Source organism: Ambystoma mexicanum, chromosome 5q (genome assembly GCF_040938575.1).
Source record: "Ambystoma mexicanum isolate Mex_15411 chromosome 5q, UKY_AmexF1_1, whole genome shotgun sequence".
Taxonomy (NCBI): domain Eukaryota; kingdom Metazoa; phylum Chordata; class Amphibia; order Caudata; family Ambystomatidae; genus Ambystoma; species Ambystoma mexicanum.
Window position 1 is genome coordinate 205,326,482 of NC_090933.1, and position 17,402 is coordinate 205,343,883.

Sequence of the window (17,402 nt, forward strand, 5' to 3'; positions counted from 1 at the left end):
TTTTCTACATTTTTGCAGGCCTAAAATGCATTTTAAGGCCTTTTTTGGGCTGCTAACATATTCTGAACTTTCACGGATGTAAGATGCATTTTTCGTGGAAAAAATATTTTTGGGAATTTCAGTGGTCTAGGATGCGGGTTAATGCCCCTTTTAGGCTGCATATGTTTTTGGGACATTCTGAGCTGTCTGACGCAGTTTTCTGGCCACCAAAATTTTCTGGACTTTAGGGGGTCTAGGATGCCTGTAAGCCCCTTTTTTGGGCCTCCAAAGTTTTCTACATTATTGCAGGCCTAAGATGCATTTTAAGGCCTTTTTGGGCTGCTAACATATTCTGAACATTCACGGATGTAAGATGCATTTTTCGTGGAAAAAATATTTTTGGGAATTTCAGTTGTCTAGGATGCGGGTTAATGCCCCTTTCAGGCTGCAAATGTTTTTGGGACATTCAGAGCTCTCTGATAGTTTTTTGGCCACCAACATTTTCTGGACTTTAGGGGGTCTAGAATGCCTGTAAACCCCTTTTTTGGGCCTCCAAAGTTTTCTACATTTTTGCAGGCCTAAAATGTATATTAAGGCCTTTTTTGGGCTGCTAACATATTCTGAACTTTCATGGATGTAAGATACATTTTTCGTGGAAAAAATATTTTTGGGCATTTCAGTGGTCTAGGATGCGGGTTAATTCCCCTTTTAGGCTGCAAATGTTTTTGGGACATTCTGAGCTCTCTGATAGTTTTTTGGCCACCAACATTTTCTGGACTTTAAGGGGTCTAGAATGCCTGTAAACCCCTTTTTTGGGCCTCCAAAGTTTTCTACATTTTTGCAGGCCTAAAATGCATTTTAAGGCCTTTTTTGGGCTGCTAACATATTCTGAACTTTCACGGATGTAAGATGCATTTTTCGTGGAAAAAATATTTTTGGGAATTTCAGTGGTCTAGGATGCGGGTTAATGCCCCTTTTAGGCTGCATATGTTTTTGGGACATTCTGAGCTCTCTGACACAGTTTTTTGGCCACCAAAATTTTCTGGACTTTAGGGGGTCTAGGATGCCTGTAAGCCCCTTTTTTGGGACTCCAAAGTTTTCTACATTATTGCAGGCCCAAGATGCATTTTAAGGCCTTTTTTGGGCTGCTAACATATTCTGAACGTTCACGGATGTAAGATGCATTTTTCGTGGAAAAAATATTTTTGGGAATTTCAGTGGTCTAGGATGCGGGTTAATGCCCCTTTCAGGCTGCAAATGTTTTTGGGACATTCAGAGCTCTCTGATAGTTTTTTGGCCACCAACATTTTCTGGACTTTAGGGGGTCTAGAATGCCTGTAAACCCCTTTTTTGGGCCTCCAAAGTTTTCTACATTTTTGCAGCCTAAAATGCATTTTAAGGCCTTTTTTGGGCTGCTAACATATTCTGAACTTTCACGGATGTAAGATGCATTTTTCGTGGAAAAAATATTTTTGGGAATTTCAGTGGTCTAGGATGCGGGTTAATGCCCCTTTTAGGCTGCAAATGTTTTTGGGACATTCTGAGCTCTCTGACGCAGTTTTTTGGCCACCAAAATCTTCTGGACTTTAGGGGGTCTAGGATGCCTGTAAACCCCTTTTTTGGGCCTCCAAAGATTTCAACATTTTTGCAGGCCTAAGATGCATTTTAAAGCCTTTTTTGGGCTGCTAACATATTCTTAACTTTCAGGGGTGTGGGATGCATTTTTAGAGATAAAAATATTTTTGGGAATTTCAGTGGTCTAGGATGCGGGTTAATGCCCATTTTAGGCTGCAAATGTTTTTGAGATATTCTGAGCTCTCTGACACAGTTTTTGGGTCACCAACATTTTCTGGACTTTAGGGGGTATAGAATGCCTGTAAACCCCTTTTTGAGCTTCCAAAGTTTTTTACATTTTTGCAGGCCTAAAGTGTGGTTAGCCTTTTTTGGGCTGCTAAGATATTCTTAACTTTCAGGGGTGTATGAGCATTTTTCGTGCCAAAATAATTTTTGGAAACTTCAGTGGTCTAGGATGCGGGTTAATGCCCCTTTGAGGCTGCAAATGTTTCTGGGACATTCAGAGCTCTCTGACCCCGTTTTTAGGCCACCTTCTTTTTCTGGACTTTAGGGGTCTAGGATGCCTGTAAACCCCTTTTTTGGGCGTCCAAAGATTTCAACATTTTTGCAGGCCTAAGATGCATTTTAAAGCATTTTTTGGGCTGCTAACATATTCTTAACTTTCAGGGGTGTGGGATGCATTTTTCGTGATAAAAATATTTTTGGGAATTTCAGTGGTCTAGGATGCGCGTTAATGCCCCTTTTAAGCTTCAAATGTGTTTGGGACATTCAGAGCTCTCTGACACAGTTTTTGGGCCACCAACATTTTCTGGACTTTAGGGGGTCTAGGATGCCTGTATACCCCTTTTTTGGGCCTCCAAAGTTTTATACATTTTTGCAGGCCTAAAATGCATTTTAAGGCCTTTTTTGGGCTGCTAACATATTCTGAACTTTCACGGATTTAAGATGCATTTTTCGTGGAAAAAATATTTTTGGGAATTTCAGTGGTCTAGGATGCGGGTTAATGCCCCATTTAGGCTGCATATGTTTTTGGGACATTCTGAGCTCTCTGACGCAGTTTTTGGGCCACCAAAAGTTTCTGGATTTTAGGGGGTCTAGGATGCCTGTAAACCCGTTTTTTGGGCCTCCAAAGTTTTCTACATTTTTGCAGGCCTAAAATGCATTTTAAGGCCTTTTTTGGGCTGCTAACATATTCTGAACTTTCACGGATTTAAGATGCATTTTTCGTGGAAAAAATATTTTTGGGAATTTCAGTGGTCTAGGATGCGGGTTAATGCCCCTTTTAGGCTGCAAATGTTTTTCGGACATTCTGAGCTCTCTGACGCAGTTTTTGGGCCACCAACATTTTCTGGATTTTAGGAGGTCTAGGATGCCTGTAAACCCCTTTTTTGGGCCTCCAAAGTTTTCTACATTTTTGCAGGCCTAAAATGCATATTAAGGCCTTTTTTGGGCTGCTAACATTTTCTGAACTTTCATGGATGTAAGATACATTTTCCGTGGAAAAAATATTTTTGGGAATTTCAGTGGTCTAGGATGCGGGTTAATGCCCCTTTTAGGCTGCACATGTTTTTTGGACATTCTGAGCTCTCTGATAGTTTTTTGGCCACCAACATTTTCTGGACCTTAAGGGGTCTAGAATGCCTGTAAACCCCTTTTTTGGGCCTCCAAAGTTTTCTACATTTTTGCAGGCCTAAAATGCATTTTAAGGCCTTTTTTGGGCTGCTAACATATTCTGAACTTTCACGGATGTAAGATGCATTTTTCGTGGAAAAAATATTTTTGGGAATTTCAGTGGTCTAGGATGCGGGTTAATGCCCCTTTTAGGCTGCAAATGTTTTTGGGACATTCTGAGCTGTCTGACGCAGTTTTCTGGCCACCAAAATTTTCTGGACTTTAGGGGGTCTAGGATGCCTGTAAGCCCCTTTTTTGGGCCTCCAAAGTTTTCTACATTATTGCAGGCCTAAGATGCATATTAAGGCCTTTTTTGGGCTGCTAACATTTCTGAACTTTCATGGATGTAAGATACATTTTCCGTGGAAAAAATATTTTTGGGAATTTCAGTGGTCTAGGATGCGGGTTAATGCCCCTTTTAGGCTGCAAATGTTTTTTGGACATTCTGAGCTCTCTGATAGTTTTTTGGCCACCAACATTTTCTGGACTTTAAGGGGTCTAGAATGCCTGTAAACCCCTTTTTTGGGCCTCCAAAGTTTTCTACATTTTTGCATGCCTAAAATGCATTTTAAGGCCTTTTTTGGGCTGCTAACATATTCTGAACTTTCACGGATGTAAGATGCATTTTTCGTGGAAAAAATATTTTTGGGAATTTCAGTGGTCTAGGATGCGGGTTAATGCCCCTTTTAGGCTGCATATGTTTTTGGGACATTCTGAGCTGTCTGACGCAGTTTTCTGGCCACCAAAATTTTCTGGACTTTAGGGGGTCTAGGATGCCTGTAAGCCCCTTTTTTGGGCCTCCAAAGTTTTCTACATTATTGCAGGCCTAAGATGCATTTTAAGGCCTTTTTTGGGCTGCTAACATATTCTGAACGTTCACGGATGTAAGATGCATTTTTCGTGGAAAAAATATTTCTGGGAATTTCAGTGGTATAGGATGCGGGTTAATGCCCCTTTCAGGGTGCAAATGTTTTTGGGACATTCAGAGCGCTCTGATAGTTTTTTGGCCACCAACATTTTGTATACTTTAGGGGGTCTAGAATGCCTGTAAACCCCTTTTTTGGACCTCCAAAGTTTTCTACATTTTTGCAGGCCTAAAATGCATTTTAAGGCCTTTTTTGGGCTGCTAACATATTCTGAACTTTCACGGATGTAAGATGCATTTTTCGTGGAAAAAATATTTTTGGGAATTTCAGTGGTCTAGGATGCGGGTTAATGCCCCTTTTAGGCTGCATATGTTTTTGGGACATTCTGAGCTCTCTGATAGTTTTTTGGCCACCAACATTTTCTGGACTTTAAGGGGTCTAGAATGCCTGTAAACCCCTTTTTTGGGCCTCCAAAGTTTTCTACATTTTTGCAGGCCTAAAATGCATTTTAAGGCCTTTTTTGGGCTGCTAACATATTCTGAACTTTCACGGATGTAAGATGCATTTTTCGTGGAAAAAATATTTTTGGGAATTTCAGTGGTCTAGGATGCGGGTTAATGCCCCTTTTAGGCTGCATATGTTTTTGGGACATTCTGAGCTGTCTGACGCAGTTTTCTGGCCACCAAAATTTTCTGGACTTTAGGGGGTCTAGGATGCCTGTAAGCCCCTTTTTTGGGCCTCCAAAGTTTTCTACATTATTGCAGGCCTAAGATGCATTTTAAGGCCTTTTTGGGCTGCTAACATATTCTGAACATTCACGGATGTAAGATGCATTTTTCGTGGAAAAAATATTTTTGGGAATTTCAGTTGTCTAGGATGCGGGTTAATGCCCCTTTCAGGCTGCAAATGTTTTTGGGACATTCAGAGCTCTTTGATAGTTTTTTGGCCACCAACATTTTCTGGACTTTAGGGGGTCTAGAATGCCTGTAAACCCCTTTTTTGGGCCTCCAAAGTTTTCTACATTTTTGCAGGCCTAAAATGTATATTAAGGCCTTTTTTGGGCTGCTAACATATTCTGAACTTTCATGGATGTAAGATACATTTTTCGTGGAAAAAATATTTTTGGGCATTTCAGTGGTCTAGGATGCGGGTTAATTCCCCTTTTAGGCTGCAAATGTTTTTGGGACATTCTGAGCTCTCTGATAGTTTTTTGGCCACCAACATTTTCTGGACTTTAAGGGGTCTAGAATGCCTGTAAACCCCTTTTTTGGGCCTCCAAAGTTTTCTACATTTTTGCAGGCCTAAAATGCATTTTAAGGCCTTTTTTGGGCTGCTAACATATTCTGAACTTTCACGGATGTAAGATGCATTTTTCGTGGAAAAAATATTTTTGGGAATTTCAGTGGTCTAGGATGCGGGTTAATGCCCCTTTTAGGCTGCATATGTTTTTGGGACATTCTGAGCTCTCTGACACAGTTTTTTGGCCACCAAAATTTTCTGGACTTTAGGGGGTCTAGGATGCCTGTAAGCCCCTTTTTTGGGACTCCAAAGTTTTCTACATTATTGCAGGCCCAAGATGCATTTTAAGGCCTTTTTTGGGCTGCTAACATATTCTGAACGTTCACGGATGTAAGATGCATTTTTCGTGGAAAAAATATTTTTGGGAATTTCAGTGGTCTAGGATGCGGGTTAATGCCCCTTTCAGGCTGCAAATGTTTTTGGGACATTCAGAGCTCTCTGATAGTTTTTTGGCCACCAACATTTTCTGGACTTTAGGGGGTCTAGAATGCCTGTAAACCCCTTTTTTGGGCCTCCAAAGTTTTCTACATTTTTGCAGCCTAAAATGCATTTTAAGGCCTTTTTTGGGCTGCTAACATATTCTGAACTTTCACGGATGTAAGATGCATTTTTCGTGGAAAAAATATTTTTGGGAATTTCAGTGGTCTAGGATGCGGGTTAATGCCCCTTTTAGGCTGCAAATGTTTTTGGGACATTCTGAGCTCTCTGACGCAGTTTTTTGGCCACCAAAATCTTCTGGACTTTAGGGGGTCTAGGATGCCTGTAAACCCCTTTTTTGGGCCTCCAAAGATTTCAACATTTTTGCAGGCCTAAGATGCATTTTAAAGCCTTTTTTGGGCTGCTAACATATTCTTAACTTTCAGGGGTGTGGGATGCATTTTTAGAGATAAAAATATTTTTGGGAATTTCAGTGGTCTAGGATGCGGGTTAATGCCCATTTTAGGCTGCAAATGTTTTTGAGATATTCTGAGCTCTCTGACACAGTTTTTGGGTCACCAACATTTTCTGGACTTTAGGGGGTATAGAATGCCTGTAAACCCCTTTTTGAGCTTCCAAAGTTTTTTACATTTTTGCAGGCCTAAAGTGTGGTTAGCCTTTTTTGGGCTGCTAAGATATTCTTAACTTTCAGGGGTGTATGAGCATTTTTCGTGCCAAAATAATTTTTGGAAACTTCAGTGGTCTAGGATGCGGGTTAATGCCCCTTTGAGGCTGCAAATGTTTCTGGGACATTCAGAGCTCTCTGACCCCGTTTTTAGGCCACCTTCTTTTTCTGGACTTTAGGGGTCTAGGATGCCTGTAAACCCCTTTTTTGGGCGTCCAAAGATTTCAACATTTTTGCAGGCCTAAGATGCATTTTAAAGCATTTTTTGGGCTGCTAACATATTCTTAACTTTCAGGGGTGTGGGATGCATTTTTCGTGATAAAAATATTTTTGGGAATTTCAGTGGTCTAGGATGCGCGTTAATGCCACTTTTAAGCTTCAAATGTGTTTGGGACATTCAGAGCTCTCTGACACAGTTTTTGGGCCACCAACATTTTCTGGACTTTAGGGGGTCTAGGATGCCTGTATACCCCTTTTTTGGGCCTCCAAAGTTTTATACATTTTTGCAGGCCTAAAATGCATTTTAAGGCCTTTTTTGGGCTGCTAACATATTCTGAACTTTCACGGATTTAAGATGCATTTTTCGTGGAAAAAATATTTTTGGGAATTTCAGTGGTCTAGGATGCGGGTTAATGCCCCATTTAGGCTGCATATGTTTTTGGGACATTCTGAGCTCTCTGACGCAGTTTTTGGGCCACCAAAAGTTTCTGGATTTTAGGGGGTCTAGGATGCCTGTAAACCCGTTTTTTGGGCCTCCAAAGTTTTCTACATTTTTGCAGGCCTAAAATGCATTTTAAGGCCTTTTTTGGGCTGCTAACATATTCTGAACTTTCACGGATTTAAGATGCATTTTTCGTGGAAAAAATATTTTTGGGAATTTCAGTGGTCTAGGATGCGGGTTAATGCCCCTTTTAGGCTGCAAATGTTTTTCGGACATTCTGAGCTCTCTGACGCAGTTTTTGGGCCACCAACATTTTCTGGATTTTAGGAGGTCTAGGATGCCTGTAAACCCCTTTTTTGGGCCTCCAAAGTTTTCTACATTTTTGCAGGCCTAAAATGCATATTAAGGCCTTTTTAGGGCTGCTAACATTTTCTGAACTTTCATGGATGTAAGATACATTTTCCGTGGAAAAAATATTTTTGGGAATTTCAGTGGTCTAGGATGCGGCTTAATGCCCCTTTTAGGCTGCACATGTTTTTTGGACATTCTGAGCTCTCTGATAGTTTTTTGGCCACCAACATTTTCTGGACTTTAAGGGGTCTAGAATGCCTGTAAACCCCTTTTTTGGGCCTCCAAAGTTTTCTACATTTTTGCAGGCCTAAAATGCATTTTAAGGCCTTTTTTGGGCTGCTAACATATTCTGAACTTTCACGGATGTAAGATGCATTTTTCGTGGAAAAAATATTTTTGGGAATTTCAGTGGTCTAGGATGCGGGTTAATGCCCCTTTTAGGCTGCATATGTTTTTGGGACATTCTGAGCTCTCTGACGCAGTTTTTTGGCCACCAAAATTTTCTGGACTTTAGGGGGTCTAGGATGCCTGTAAGCTCCTTTTTTGGGCCTCCAAAGTTTTCTACATTATTGCAGGCCTAAGATGCATTTTAAGGCCTTTTTTGGGCTGCTAACATATTCTGAACGTTCACGGATGTAAGATGCATTTTTCGTGGAAAAAATATTTCTGGGAATTTCAGTGGTCTAGGATGCGGGCTAATGCCCCTTTTAGGCTGCATATGTTTTTGGGACATTCTGAGCTGTCTGACGCAGTTTTCTGGCCACCAAAATTTTCTGGACTTTAGGGGGTCTAGGATGCCTGTAAGCCCCTTTTTTGGGCCTCCAAAGTTTTCTACATTATTTCAGGCCTAAGATGCATTTTAAGGCCTTTTTTGGGCTGCTGACATATTCTGAACGTTCACGGATGTAAGATGCATTTTTCGTGGAAAAAATATTTCTGGGAATTTCAGTGGTATAGGATGCGGGTTAATGCCCCTTTCAGGGTGCAAATGTGTTTGGGACATTCAGAGCGCTCTGATAGTTTTTTGGTCACCAACATTTTCTGGACTTTAAGGGGTCTAGAATGCCTGTAAACTCCTTTTTTGGGCCTCCAAAGTTTTCTACATTTTTGCAGGCCTAAAATGCATTTTAAGGCCTTTTTTGGGCTGCTAACATATTCTGAACTTTCACGGATGTAAGATGCATTTTTCGTGGAAAAAATATTTTTGGGAATTTCAGTGGTCTAGGATGCGGGTTAATGCCCCTTTTAGGCTGCATATGTTTTTGGGACATTCTGAGCTCTCTGACGCAGTTTTCTGGCCACCAAAATTTTCTGGACTTTAGGGGGTCTAGGATGCCTGTAAGCCCCTTTTTTGGGACTCCAAAGTTTTCTACATTATTGCAGGCCCAAGATGCATTTTAAGGCCTTTTTTGGGCTGCTAACATATTCTGAACGTTCACGGATGTAAGATGCATTTTTCGTGGAAAAAATATTTTTGGGAATTTCAGTGGTCTAGGATGCGGGTTAATGCCCCTTTCAGGCTGCAAATGTTTTTGGGACATTCAGAGCTCTCTGATAGTTTTTTGGCCACCAACATTTTCTGGACTTTAGGGGGTCTAGAATGCCTGTAAACCCCTTTTTTGGGCCTCCAAAGTTTTCTACATTTTTGCAGCCTAAAATGCATTTTAAGGCCTTTTTTGGGCTGCTAACATATTCTGAACTTTCACGGATGTAAGATGCATTTTTCGTGGAAAAAATATTTTTGGGAATTTCAGTGGTCTAGGATGCGGGTTAATGCCCCTTTTAGGCTGCAAATGTTTTTGGGACATTCTGAGCTGTCTGACGCAGTTTTCTGGCCACCAAAATTTTCTGGACTTTAGGGGGTCTAGGATGCCTGTAAGCCCCTTTTTTGGGCCTCCAAAGTTTTCTACATTATTGCAGGCCTAAGATGCATATTAAGGCCTTTTTTGGGCTGCTAACATTTTCTGAACTTTCATGGATGTAAGATACATTTTCCGTGGAAAAAATATTTTTGGGAATTTCAGTGGTCTAGGATGCGGGTTAATGCCCCTTTTAGGCTGCAAATGTTTTTTGGACATTCTGAGCTCTCTGATAGTTTTTTGGCCACCAACATTTTCTGGACTTTAAGGGGTCTAGAATGCCTGTAAACCCCTTTTTTGGGCCTCCAAAGTTTTCTACATTTTTGCATGCCTAAAATGCATTTTAAGGCCTTTTTTGGGCTGCTAACATATTCTGAACTTTCACGGATGTAAGATGCATTTTTCGTGGAAAAAATATTTTTGGGAATTTCAGTGGTCTAGGATGCGGGTTAATGCCCCTTTTAGGCTGCATATGTTTTTGGGACATTCTGAGCTGTCTGACGCAGTTTTCTGGCCACCAAAATTTTCTGGACTTTAGGGGGTCTAGGATGCCTGTAAGCCCCTTTTTTGGGCCTCCAAAGTTTTCTACATTATTGCAGGCCTAAGAAGCATTTTAAGGACTTTTTTGGGCTGCTAACATATTCTGAACGTTCACGGATGTAAGATGCATTTTTCGTGGAAAAAATATTTCTGGGAATTTCAGTGGTATAGGATGCGGGTTAATGCCCCTTTCAGGGTGCAAATGTTTTTGGGACATTCAGAGCGCTCTGATAGTTTTTTGGCCACCAACATTTTGTATACTTTAGGGGGTCTAGAATGCCTGTAAACCCCTTTTTTGGACCTCCAAAGTTTTCTACATTTTTGCAGGCCTAAAATGCATTTTAAGGCCTTTTTTGGGCTGCTAACATATTCTGAACTTTCACGGATGTAAGATGCATTTTTCGTGGAAAAAATATTTTTGGGAATTTCAGTGGTCTAGGATGCGGGTTAATGCCCCTTTTAGGCTGCATATGTTTTTGGGACATTCTGAGCTCTCTGACGCAGTTTTCTGGCCACCAAAATTTTCTGGACTTTAGGGGGTCTACGATGCCTGTAAGCCCCTTTTTTGGGCCTCCAAAGTTTTCTACATTATTTCAGGCCTAAGATGCATTTTAAGGCCTTTTTTGGGCTGCTAACATATTCTGAACGTTCACGGATGTAAGATGCATTTTTCGTGGAAAAAATATTTCTGGAAATTTCAGTGGTATAGGATGCGGGTTAATGCCCCTTTCAGGGTACAAATGTGTTTGGGACATTCAGAGCGCTCTGATAGTTTTTTGGCCACCAACATTTTCTGGACTTTAAGGGGTCTAGAATGCCTGTAAACCCCTTTTTTGGGCCTCCAAAGTTTTCTACATTTTTGCAGGCCTAAAATGCATTGTAAGGCCTTTTTTGGGCTGCTAACATATTCTGAACTTTCACGGATGTAAGATGCATTTTTCGTGGAAAAAATATTTTTGGGAATTTCAGTGGTCTAGGATGCGGGTTAATGCCCCTTTTAGGCTGCATATGTTTTTGGGACATTCTGAGCTCTCTGACACAGTTTTTTGGCCACCAAAATTTTCTGGACTTTAGGGGGTCTAGGATGCCTGTAAGCCCCTTTTTTGGGACTCCAAAGTTTTCTACATTATTGCAGGCCCAAGATGCATTTTAAGGCCTTTTTTGGGCTGCTAACATATTCTGAACGTTCACGGATGTAAGATGCATTTTTCGTGAAAAAAATATTTTTGGGAATTTCAGTGGTCTAGGATGCGGGTTAATGCCCCTTTCAGGCTGCAAATGTTTTTGGGACATTCAGAGCTCTCTGATAGTTTTTTGGCCACCAACATTTTCTGGACTTTAGGGGGTCTAGAATGCCTGTAAACCCCTTTTTTGGGCCTCCAAAGTTTTCTACATTTTTGCAGCCTAAAATGCATTTTAAGGCCTTTTTTGGGCTGCTAACATATTCTGAACTTTCACGGATGTAAGATGCATTTTTCGTGGAAAAAATATTTTTGGGAATTTCAGTGGTCTAGGATGCGGGTTAATGCCCCTTTTAGGCTGCATATGTTTTTGGGACATTCTGAGCTCTCTGACGCAGTTTTTCGGCCATCAAAATCTTCTGGACTTTAGGGGGTCTAGGATGCCTGTAAACCCCTTTTTTGGGCTTCCAAAGTTTTCTACATTTTAGCAGGACTAAGATGTGGTTAAGGCCTTTTTTGGGCTGCTAAGATATTCTTAACTTTCAAGGGTGTAAGATGCATTTTTCGTGCCAAAATAATTTTTGGAAACTTCAGTGGTGTAGGATGCAGGTTAATGCCCCTTTGAGGCTACAAATGTTTTTGGGACATTCAGAGCTCTCTGAAGCAGGTTTTGGGCCACCAACATTTTCTGGACTTTAGGGGATTTAAGATGCCTGTAAACACGTTTTTTGGGCCTCCAAACTTTTCTAAATTTTTGCAGGCCTAAGATGCGGTTAAGGCCTTTTTTGGACTGCAAACATATTCTGAACTTTCAGGGCTGTAGGATGCATTTTTCATGCCAAAATTATTTTTTGAATTTCAGTGTTCTCGGATGTGGGTTAATGCCCCTTTGAGGCTGCAAATGTTTTTGGGACATTCAGAGATCTCTGACGCAGGTTTTGGGCCACCAACATTTTCTGGACTTTAGGGGGTGTAAGATACCTGTGAACCCCTTTTTTGGGCCTCCAAAGATTTCAACATTTTTGCAGGCCTAAGATGCATTTTAAAGCCTTTTTTGGGCTGCTAACATATTCTTAACTTTCAGGGGTGTGGGATGCATTTTTAGAGATAAAAATATTTTTGGGAATTTCAGCGGTCTAGGATGCGGGTTAATGCCCATTTTAGGCTGCAAATGTTTTTGAGATATTCTGAGCTCTCTGACACAGTTTTTGGGTCACCAACATTTTCTGGACTTTAGGGGGTATAGAATGCCTGTAAACCCCTTTTTGGGCTTCCAAAGTTTTTTACATTTTTGCAGGCCTAAAGTGTGGTTAAGGCCTTTTTTGGGCTGCTAAGATATTCTTAACTTTCAGGGGTGTATGAGCATTTTTCGTGCCAAAATAATTTTTGGAAACTTCAGTGGTCTAGGATGCGGGTTAATGCCCCTTTGAGGCTGCAAATGTTTCTGGGACATTCAGAGCTCTCTGACCCCGTTTTTAGGCCACCTTCTTTTTCTGGACTTTAGGGGTCTAGGATGCCTGTAAACCCCTTTTTTGGGCGTCCAAAGATTTCAACATTTTTGCAGGCCTAAAATGCATTTTAAAGCCTTTTTTGGGCTGCTACATATTCTTAACTTTCAGGGGTGTGGGATGCATTTTTCGTGATAAAAATATTTTTGGGAATTTCAGTGGTCTAGGATGCGTGTTAATGCCCCTTTTAAGCTTCAAATGTGTTTGGGACATTCAGAGCTCTCTGACACAGTTTTTGGGCCACCAACATTTTCTGGACTTTAGGGGGACTAGGATGCCTGTATACCCCTTTTTTGGGCCTCCAAAGTTTTATACAATTTTGCAGGCCTAAAATGCATTTTAAGGCCTTTTTTGGGCTGCTAACATATTCTGAACTTTCACGGATTTAAGATGCATTTTTCGTGGAAAAAATATTTTTGGGAATTTCAGTGGTCTAGGATGCGGGTTAATGCCCCATTTAGGCTGCATATGTTTTTGGGACATTCTGAGCTCTCTGACGCAGTTTTTGGGCCACCAAAATTTTCTGGATTTTAGGGGGTCTAGGATGCCTGTAAACCCGTTTTTTGGGCCTCCAAAGTTTTCTACATTTTTGCAGGCCTAAAATGCATTTTAAGGCCTTTTTTGGGCTGCTAACATATTCTGAACTTTCACGGATTTAAGATGCATTTTTCGTGGAAAAAATATTTTTGGGAATTTCAGTGGTCTAGGATGCGGGTTAATGCCCCTTTTAGGCTGCAAATGTTTTTCGGACATTCTGAGCTCTCTGACGCAGTTTTTGGGCCACCAACATTTTCTGGATTTTAGGGGGTCTAGGATGCCTGTAAACCCCTTTTTTGGGCCTCCAAAGTTTTCTACATTTTTGCAGGCCTAAAATGCATATTAAGGCCTTTTTTGGGCTGCTAACATATTCTGAACTTTCATGGATGTAAGATACATTTTCCGTGGAAAAAATATTTTTGGGAATTTCAGTGGTCTAGGATGCGGGTTAATGCCCCTTTCAGGCTGCAAATGTTTTTGGGACATTCAGAGCTCTCTGATAGTTTTTTGGCCACCAACATTTTCTGGACTTTAGGGGGTCTAGAATGCCTGTAAACCCCTTTTTTGGGCCTCCAAAGTTTTCTACATTTTTGCAGCCTAAAATGCATTTTAAGGCCTTTTTTGGGCTGCTAACATATTCTGAACTTTCACGGATGTAAGATGCATTTTTCGTGGAAAAAATATTTTTGGGAATTTCAGTGGTCTAGGATGCGGGTTAATGCCCCTTTTAGGCTGCAAATGTTTTTGGGACATTCTGAGCTCTCTGACGCAGTTTTTCGGCCATCAAAATCTTCTGGACTTTAGGGGGTCTAGGATGCCTGTAAACCCCTTTTTTGGGCTTCCAAAGTTTTCTACATTTTAGCAGGACTAAGATGTGGTTAAGGCCTTTTTTGGGCTGCTAAGATATTCTTAACTTTCAAGGGTGTAAGATGCATTTTTCGTGCCAAAATAATTTTGGGAAACTTCAGTGGTGTAGGATGCAGGTTAATGCCCCTTTGAGGCTACAAATGTTTTTGGGACATTCAGAGCTCTCTGAAGCAGGTTTTGGGCCACCAACATTTTCTGGACTTTAGGGGATTTAAGATGCCTGTAAACACGTTTTTTGGGCCTCCAAACTTTTCTAAATTTTTGCAGGCCTAAGATGCGGTTAAGGCCTTTTTTGGACTGCAAACATATTCTGAACTTTCAGGGCTGTAGGATGCATTTTTCATGCCAAAATTATTTTTTGAATTTCAGTGTTCTAGGATGTGGGTTAATGCCCCTTTGAGGCTGCAAATGTTTTTGGGACATTCCGAGATCTCTGACGCAGGTTTTGGGCCACCAACATTTTCTGGACTTTAGGGGGTGTAAGATACCTGTGAACCCCTTTTTTGGGCCTCCAAAGATTTCAACATTTTTGCAGGCCTAAGATGCATTTTAAAGCCTTTTTTGGGCTGCTAACATATTCTTAACTTTCAGGGGTGTGGGATGCATTTTTAGAGATAAAAATATTTTTGGGAATTTCAGCGGTCTAGGATGCGGGTTAATGCCCATTTTAGGCTGCAAATGTTTTTGAGATATTCTGAGCTCTCTGACACAGTTTTTGGGTCACCAACATTTTCTGGACTTTAGGGGGTATAGAATGCCTGTAAACCCCTTTTTGGGCTTCCAAAGTTTTTTACATTTTTGCAGGCCTAAAGTGTGGTTAAGGCCTTTTTTGGGCTGCTAAGATATTCTTAACTTTCAGGGGTGTATGAGCATTTTTCGTGCCAAAATAATTTTTGGAAACTTCAGTGGTCTAGGATGCGGGTTAATGCCCCTTTGAGGCTGCAAATGTTTCTGGGACATTCAGAGCTCTCTGACCCCGTTTTTAGGCCACCTTCTTTTTCTGGACTTTAGGGGTCTAGGATGCCTGTAAACCCCTTTTTTGGGCGTCCAAAGATTTCAACATTTTTGCAGGCCTAAAATGCATTTTAAAGCCTTTTTTGGGCTGCTACATATTCTTAACTTTCAGGGGTGTGGGATGCATTTTTCGTGATAAAAATATTTTTGGGAATTTCAGTGGTCTAGGATGCGTGTTAATGCCCCTTTTAAGCTTCAAATGTGTTTGGGACATTCAGAGCTCTCTGACACAGTTTTTGGGCCACCAACATTTTCTGGACTTTAGGGGGACTAGGATGCCTGTATACCCCTTTTTTGGGCCTCCAAAGTTTTATACAATTTTGCAGGCCTAAAATGCATTTTAAGGCCTTTTTTGGGCTGCTAACATATTCTGAACTTTCACGGATTTAAGATGCATTTTTCGTGGAAAAAATATTTTTGGGAATTTCAGTGGTCTAGGATGCGGGTTAATGCCCCATTTAGGCTGCATATGTTTTTGGGACATTCTGAGCTCTCTGACGCAGTTTTTGGGCCACCAAAATTTTCTGGATTTTAGGGGGTCTAGGATGCCTGTAAACCCGTTTTTTGGGCCTCCAAAGTTTTCTACATTTTTGCAGGCCTAAAATGCATTTTAAGGCCTTTTTTGGGCTGCTAACATATTCTGAACTTTCACGGATTTAAGATGCATTTTTCGTGGAAAAAATATTTTTGGGAATTTCAGTGGTCTAGGATGCGGGTTAATGCCCCTTTTAGGCTGCAAATGTTTTTCGGACATTCTGAGCTCTCTGACGCAGTTTTTGGGCCACCAACATTTTCTGGATTTTAGGGGGTCTAGGATGCCTGTAAACCCCTTTTTTGGGCCTCCAAAGTTTTCTACATTTTTGCAGGCCTAAAATGCATATTAAGGCCTTTTTTGGGCTGCTAACATATTCTGAACTTTCATGGATGTAAGATACATTTTCCGTGGAAAAAATATTTTTGGGAATTTCAGTGGTCTAGGATGCGGGTTAATGCCCCTTTTAGGCTGCAAATGTTTTTTGGACATTCTGAGCTCTCTGATAGTTTTTTGGCCACCAACATTTTCTGGACTTTAAGGGGTCTAGAATGCCTGTAAACCCCTTTTTTGGGCCTCCAAAGTTTTCTACATTTTTGCAGGCCTAAAATGCATTTTAAGGCCTTTTTTGGGCTGCTAACATATTCTGAACTTTCACGGATGTAAGATGCATTTTTCGTGGAAAAAATATTTTTGGGAATTTCAGTGGTCTAGGATGCGGGTTTATGCCCCTTTTAGGCTGCGTATGTTTTTGGGACATTCTTAGCTCTCTGACGCAGTTTTTTGGCCACCAAAATTTTCTGGACTTTAGGGGGTCTAGGATGCCTGTAAGCTCCTTTTTTGGGCCTCCAAAGTTTTCTACATTATTGCAGGCCTAAGATGCATTTTAAGGCCTTTTTTGGGCTGCTAACATATTCTGAACGTTCACGGATGTAAGATGCATTTTTCGTGGAAACAATATTTTTGGGAATTTCAGTGGTCTAGGATGCGGGTTAATGCCCCTTTTAGGCTGCAAATGTTTTTCGGACATTCTGAGCTCTCTGACGCAGTTTTTGGGCCACCAACATTTTCTGGATTTTAGGGGGTCTAGGATGCCTGTAAACCCCTTTTTTGGGCCTCCAAAGTTTTCTACATTTTTGCAGGCCTAAAATGCATTTTAAGGCCTTTTTTGGGCTGCTAACATATTCTGAACTTTCACGGATGTAAGATGCATTTTTCGTGGAAAAAATATTTTTGGGAATTTCAGTGGTCTAGGATGCGGGTTAATGCCCCTTTTAGGCTGCATATGTTTTTGGGACATTCTGAGCTCTCTGACGCAGTTTTCTGGCCACCAAAATTTTCTGGACTTTAGGGGGTCTAGGATGCCTGTAAGCCCCTTTTTTGGGCCTCCAAAGTTTTCTACATTATTGCAGGCCTAAGATGCATTTTAAGGCCTTTTTGGGCTGCTAACATATTCTGAACGTTCATGGATGTAAGATGCATTTTTCGTGGAAAAAATATTTCTGGGAATTTCAGTGGTATAGGATGCGGGTTAATGCCCCTTTCAGGGTGCAAATGTTTTTGGGACATTCAGAGCGCTCTGATAGTTTTTTGGCCACCAACATTTTGTGGACTTTAGGGGGTCTAGAATGCCTGTAAACCCCTTTTTTGGGCCTCCAAAGTTTTCTACATTTTTGCAGGCCTAAAATGCATTTTAAGGCCTTTTTTGGGCTGCTAACATATTCTGAACTTTCACGGATGTAAGATGCATTTTTCGTGGAAAAAATATTTTTGGGAATTTCAGTGGTCTAGGATGCGGGTTAATGCCCCTTTTAGGCTGCAAATGTTTTTGGGACATTCTGAGCTCTCTGACGCAGTTTT